A 6,628-nucleotide genomic window follows, 5' to 3' on the forward strand; every position below is an offset into this window, starting at 1 on the left:
GTAACGACCGTAAAACACTTAGGAGTTACTATCCGGAGCGATCTGAAGTGGAATGATCACATAAAACAAATAGTGGGAAAAGCAGGCGCCAGGTTGAGATTCATAGGAAGAATTCTAAGAAAATGTGACTCATCGACGAAAGAAGTAGCTTACAAAACGCTTGTTCGTCCGATTCTTGAGTATTGCTCATCAGTATGGGACCCTTACCAGGTTGGATTAATAGAAGAGATAGACATGATCCAGCGAAAAGCAGCGCGATTCGTCATGGGGACATTTAGTCAGCGCGAGAGCGTTACGGAGATGCTGAACAAGCTCCAGTGGCGGACACTTCAAGAAAGGCGTTACGCAATACGGAGAGGTTTATTATCGAAATTACGAGAGAGCACATTCCGGGAAGAGATGGGCAACATATTACTACCGCCCACATATATCTCGCGTAATGATCACAACGAAAAGATCCGAGAAATTAGAGCAAATACGGAGACTTACAAGCAGTCGTTCTTCCCACGCACAATTCGTGAATGGAACAGGGAAGGGGGGATCAGATAGTGGTACAATAAGTACCCTCCGCCACACACCGTAAGGTGGCTCGCGGAGTATAGATGTAGATGTAGATGTAGATGTAGATGTAGAAAGTGACGAGCTGATACATGACCGTCAAATTCGTAAGCTACAGATGTCTAAAAGAATGCCATGATTAGGAAATTAGAGGTTGGTAAACTAGTTGTGCGAGACATTTTCGGTGTGAAACAACTCTGCTACAGCCAGCGACAGAGCACAGCTCCATCTAGCGTCTGAATGCTGAGCAAAGCGATCCAGTACACTGCCTGCAGTCCACAATAACACGCACAAACAAACAGATACTTCTGCCGGCCGCTGGACCGACTTCAGGTAGCCGCTCACACCGACGACCATCGCTGGTCGGTCGACGCTGCTCACGCTGAAAGACGATACTCGGCCTACCACACCGAGACTGGATGTTACACAGGCCGGCAGCTGACCTCATGACCAGCGGCACGCTCTGCTGGCTAAGATCACATCCTAAGTAAGTGACAGCAAGGCAGCAAGGGAGGGGAAGAAAACCAAAGTGCACTCCGTGTGCATACCGGGGGGAGTCATTCCAGATGTGGAAAGGGTCCTTCCGGATGCCATGAAGGGTACAGGGTGCACCCATCTGCAGGTGGTCGCTCATGTCGGCACCAACGATGTGTGTCGCTATGGATCGGAGGAAATCCTCTCTGGCTTCCGGCGGATATCTGATTTGGTGAAGACTGCCAGTCTCGCTAGCGGGATGAAAGCAGAGCTTACCATCTGCAGCATCGTCGACAGGACTGACTGCGGACCTTTGGTACAGAGCCGAGTGGAGGGTCTGAATCAGAGGCTGAGACTTCTGCGACCGTGTGGGCTGCATATTCCTCGACTTGCGGCATAGGGTGGTGGGGTTTCGGGTTCCGCTGGATAGGTCAGGAGTCCACTACACGCAACAAGCGGCTACACGGGTAGGAGGGGTTGTGTGGCGTGGGCTGGGCGGTTTTTTAGGTTAGATGGCCTCGGGCAAGTACAGAAAGGGCAACAGCCTCAACGGGTGCGGGGCAAAGTCAGGACATGCGGGTACCAAGCAGCAATCGGTATTGTAATTGTAAACTGTCGAAGCTGCGCTGGTAAAGTAACGGAACTTCAAGCGCTGATAGAAAGCACCGAAGCTGAAATCGTTATAGGTACAGAAAGCTGGCTGAAGCCAGAGATAAATTCTGCCGAAATTTTTACAAAGTGTAGTGAAGTAGAAGTGGATAGTTCCTGTGAATTATTATGGGTGGAGGTTACACTCAACAACCGAGCTAGGTTAATAATTGGCTCCTTTTACCGACCCCCCCCCCCCCCCCCCCGACTCAGCAGCATTAGTGACAGAACAACTGAGAGAAAATTTGGAATACATTTCACATAAATTTTCTCAGCATGTTGTAGTCTTAGGTGGAGATTTCAATTTACCAGATATAGACTGGGACACTCAGATGTTTAGGACGGGTGGTAGGGACAGAGCATCGAGTGACATTATACTGAGTGCACTATCCGAAAATTACCTTGAGCAATTAAACAGAGAGCCGACTCGTGGAGAAAACATCTTGGACCTACTGATAACGAACAGACCCGAACTTTTCGACTCTGTAAGTGCAGAACAGGGAATCATTGATCATAAGGCCGTTGCAGCATCCCTGAATATGGAAGTTAATAGGAATATAAAAAAAAGGGAGGAAGGTTTATCTGTTTAGCAAGAGTAATAGGAGGCAGATTTCAGACTACCTAACAGATCAAAACGAAAATTTCTGTTCCGACACTGACTATGTTGAGTGTTTATGGAAAAAGTTCAAGGCAATCGTAAAATGCGTTTTAGACAGGTACGTGCCGAGTAAAACTGTGAGGGACGGGAGAAACCCACCGTGGTACAACAACAAAGTTAGGAAACTACTGCGAAAGCAAAGAGAGCTTCACTGCAAGTTTAAACGCAGCCAAAACCTCTCAGACAAACAGAAGCTAAACGATGTCAAAGTTAGCGTAAGGAGGGCTATGCGTGAAGCGTTCAGTGAATTCGAAAGTAAAATTCTATGTACCGACTTGACAGAAAATCCTAGGAAGTTCTGGTCTTACGTTAAATCAGTAAGTGGCTCGAAACAGCATATCCAGACACTCCGGGATGATGATGGCATTGAAACAGAGGATGACAAGCGTAAAGCTGAAATACTAAACACCTTTTTCCAAAGCTGTTTCACAGAGGAAGACCGCACTGCAGTTCCTTCTCTAAATCCTCGCACAAACGAAAAAATGGCTGACATCGAAATAAGTATCCAAGGAATAGAAAAGCAACTGGAATCACTCAACAGAAGAAAGTCCACTGGACCTGACGGGATACCAATTCGATTCTACACAGAGTACGCGAAAGAACTTGCCCCCCTTCTAACAGCCGTGTACCGCAAGTCTCTAGAGGAACGGAAGGTTCCAAATGATTGGAAAAGAGCACAGGTAGTCCCAGTCTTCAAGAAGACTCGTCGAGCAGATGCGCAAAACTATAGACCTATATCTCTGACGTCGATCTGTTGTAGAATTTTAGAACATGATTTTTGCTCGAATATCATGTCGTTTTTGGAAACTCAGAATCTACTATGTAGGAATCAACATGGATTTCGGAAACAGCGATCGTGTGAGACCCAACTCGCTTTATTTGTTCATGAGACCCAGAAAATATTAGATACAGGCTCCCAGGTAGATGCTATTTTTCTTGACTTCCGGAAGGCGTTCGATACAGTTCCGCACTGTCGCCTGATAAACAAAGTAAGAGCCTACGGAATATCAGACCAGCTGTGTGGCTGGATTGAAGAGTTTTTAGCAAACAGAACACAGCATGTTGTTATCAACGGAGAGACGTCTACAGACGTTAAAGTAACCTCTGGTGTGCCACAGGGGAGTGTTATGGGACCATTGCTTTTCACAATATATATAAATGACCTAGTAGATAGTGTCGGAAGTTCCATGCGGCTTTTCGCGGATGATGCTGTAGTATACAGAGAAGTTGCAGCATTAGAAAATTGTAGCGAAATGCAGGAAGATCTGCAGCGGATAGGCACTTGGTGCAGGGAGTGGCAACTGACCCTTAACATAGACAAATGTAATGTATTGCGAATACATAGAAAGAAGGATCCTTTATTGTATGATTATATGACAGCGGAACAAACACTCGTAGCAGTTACTTCTGTAAAATATCTGGGAGTATGCGTGCGGAACGATTTGAAGTGGAATGATTATATAAAATTAATTGTTGGTAAGGCGGGTACCAGGTTGAGATTCATTGGGAGAGTCCTTAGAAAATGTAGTCCATCAAAAAAGGAGGTGGCTTACAAAACACTCGTTCGACCTATACTTGAGTATTGCTCATCAGTGTGGGATCCGTACCAGATCGGGTTGACGGACGAGATAGAGAAGATCCAAAGAAGAGCGGCGCGTTTCGTCACACCATTTGGTAACCGTGATAGCGTTACGGAGATGTTTAACAAACTCAAGTGGCAGACTCTGCAAGAGAGGCGCTCTGCATCGCGGTGTAGCTTGCTCGTCAGGTTTCGAGAGGGTGCGTTTCTGGATGAGGTATCGAATATATTGCTTCCCCCTACTTATACCTCCCGAGGAGATCACGAATGTAAAATTAGAGAGATTAGAGCGCGCACGGAGGCTTTCAGACAGTCGTTCTTCCCATACGCGACTGGAACAGGAAAGGGAGGTAATGACAGTGGCACGTAAAGTGCCCTCCGCCACACACCGTTGGGTGGCTTGCGGAGTATAAATGTAGATGTAGATGTAGATGTAGAAGTGTCAGACAGCGTACAACATCTGGATGTACGACATTCCAGCTACAACCGTGAGACCATGCATCCAGAAAATGCGTATGAAAAACTTTAACAGCAGACGCAGCTTCGGCGGGTGTTGTGACCGCCATGAGAGGGTGGTCTGAAAGTTGTGGGTGATGCTGAACCAGACCAGGTTTGCGGTGGCGTCAATAGAGGGCGGCAGCTTTGAAGCCCGATGATTGGTAGGCCTCAAAGTATGAGAAATCCTAAGTGCAGGGTAGCTAGCTGGAGACACAGGACACATCGTGGGAAAAAAAAAAAAATCCGACCGTTTGAGCTTGGCCAGGGAGGGTAGCCACCATGACCGAACCAAATGAATAAAGAAGATATGAAAAAAGGAAAACTCTAAATAAAAACTGAACCAAACCAGTGACAGAGAAACCAGTTATATGGTTTTAAAGACAAAAATTAAATGAGTGCATGAGTGATGACACATCATTGCTATGAGATTTAATTTACAAGCTCTTAAATGTTAAATGTTTTGGGTATAAAATAATCTTTAAAAAGTAATAACTCACTAAGACCATAAGGGCACCTGGAGGGTGAAAAATGTGAAAAATATGGAATTTTTGCTTTTTGCATCTTAAAATTTTACGGAGTCTTCTGATTAATTTGCTTCAAGAATCACACATCTACCTGAATTCTAAGTACTTAAAAATAAATTAATAAAAAGGACCTCTGCTGCTCTTTGTGGGCGTTTCTCAACTCGTTTGACAAGTTGTTTTTGTTAGTTTGTCGGACTCAGGAAACAGGTAAAAATGTTGTAAATGAAATATTTGACATAAATGTACTGTCAGGTATTTTTAAAAACTGATTTCAGAGGTAAGAATTGTAATCACAAAGGTCTTGAGCTTCAAGTCAAGGGACATGTTGGCCTTGCATGTGAAATAACGCCATCATGCACATGAGTGACTGCAAAGTATCATTTTTAACAGTTGTTCTATGCAGAGTGAGTCAGGAAAGTTATTTGAACTTGAGACTGGTTTATGCCCTTCGCTCTATTGGAATAGGTGCAATCGCAGGGAAAATGATGTGTTGCCTTATGAACTTACCAACACCTCTCACAGAATTTAGTATTTACAAAAAAAAATTAGGATCTGTAGTGAATGATACTACACAAGAAACTACGTAGGAAGCAGGTGAAGAAGCTGTTAGTCAATGACAATGTCAATAAAAGGGATCGTACTGTAGGCTTAGACGGTTCCTGGCAGAAGAGAGGGCTTGGATAATTCACTGGTGTGGTAATAACCGCTAGTGGAGACACTGAAAAGGTGACCGATGTTGTAATTTTATGAAAATATTGCGGGTACCCTGACTGAATTAAAAATAAACGTTCTGAAAGCGTAGAGCTAATTGTAGTGGAAGCATTGGTGGTATGGAAGTTGAAGCGATAAAGAAAATTTTTGAAAGGTCTGTCTCATGGGACAACACTAAATATGTCAATTTCCTAGGTGGTGATGACTGCAAAAGCTTCAAAACAACTGAAGAATTAAAACCCTATGGTAATGACGTCCAAGTAAAAACGTTGGTATGTATTGGTCATATTCAGAAGTGAATGGGGTAAAGGCTGAGGCAGCTCAAAACAAAATTAGGAAGAAAGCAACAAGCTGATAGAAAGCCTGTTGGAGGTAGGAACAGGCTGACAGATGATATCACAGACATATTTCAGAGGTATTATGGGCTTTGTGTAAGGCAGAATACCAAATGTGTTAGTGAAATGAGAAAGGCAATTTGGGCATTATTTTTTCATACAATGTCGACAGATGCAAAACCTGGTTCATCGTCATGGTGTAAGTACAATAAATTGAAAAATACAGGAGATATCTATGACAACAAACACAATTTACCTGCAGCAATTATGGAGAAAATTAATCCAATATTTAGAGAATTATCAAATGGAACATTATTGGAGAAATTATTGCAATGAATGTGATTTGAAATCGCATTGCCAAAAGTTTATTTTTTTTTAAATTAGTGCTCTACATTTTGGAGTCTATGATGCAGTAGCTGCTTATAATAAAGGAAATGTCATTAAGTGTGAAGTTCTGAAGCGGCTAGGACTAAAACCAAGATGCTTCACAATTCAGTCCATGGCTGTGATAGACTCTGAAAGAATAAGAAATGCTGAAAGGGTGCTAAATGCTAATGAGAACAAAATTCAGCAGAAAAAAGTGTAAAAAGAAACTTTTAGATAGATTGAAGACCGCTGACAATCCATCCAATCCAGCTGGGAT

Source organism: Schistocerca cancellata, chromosome 4, assembly GCF_023864275.1.
Source record: "Schistocerca cancellata isolate TAMUIC-IGC-003103 chromosome 4, iqSchCanc2.1, whole genome shotgun sequence".
Lineage (NCBI taxonomy): Eukaryota > Metazoa > Arthropoda > Insecta > Orthoptera > Acrididae > Schistocerca > Schistocerca cancellata.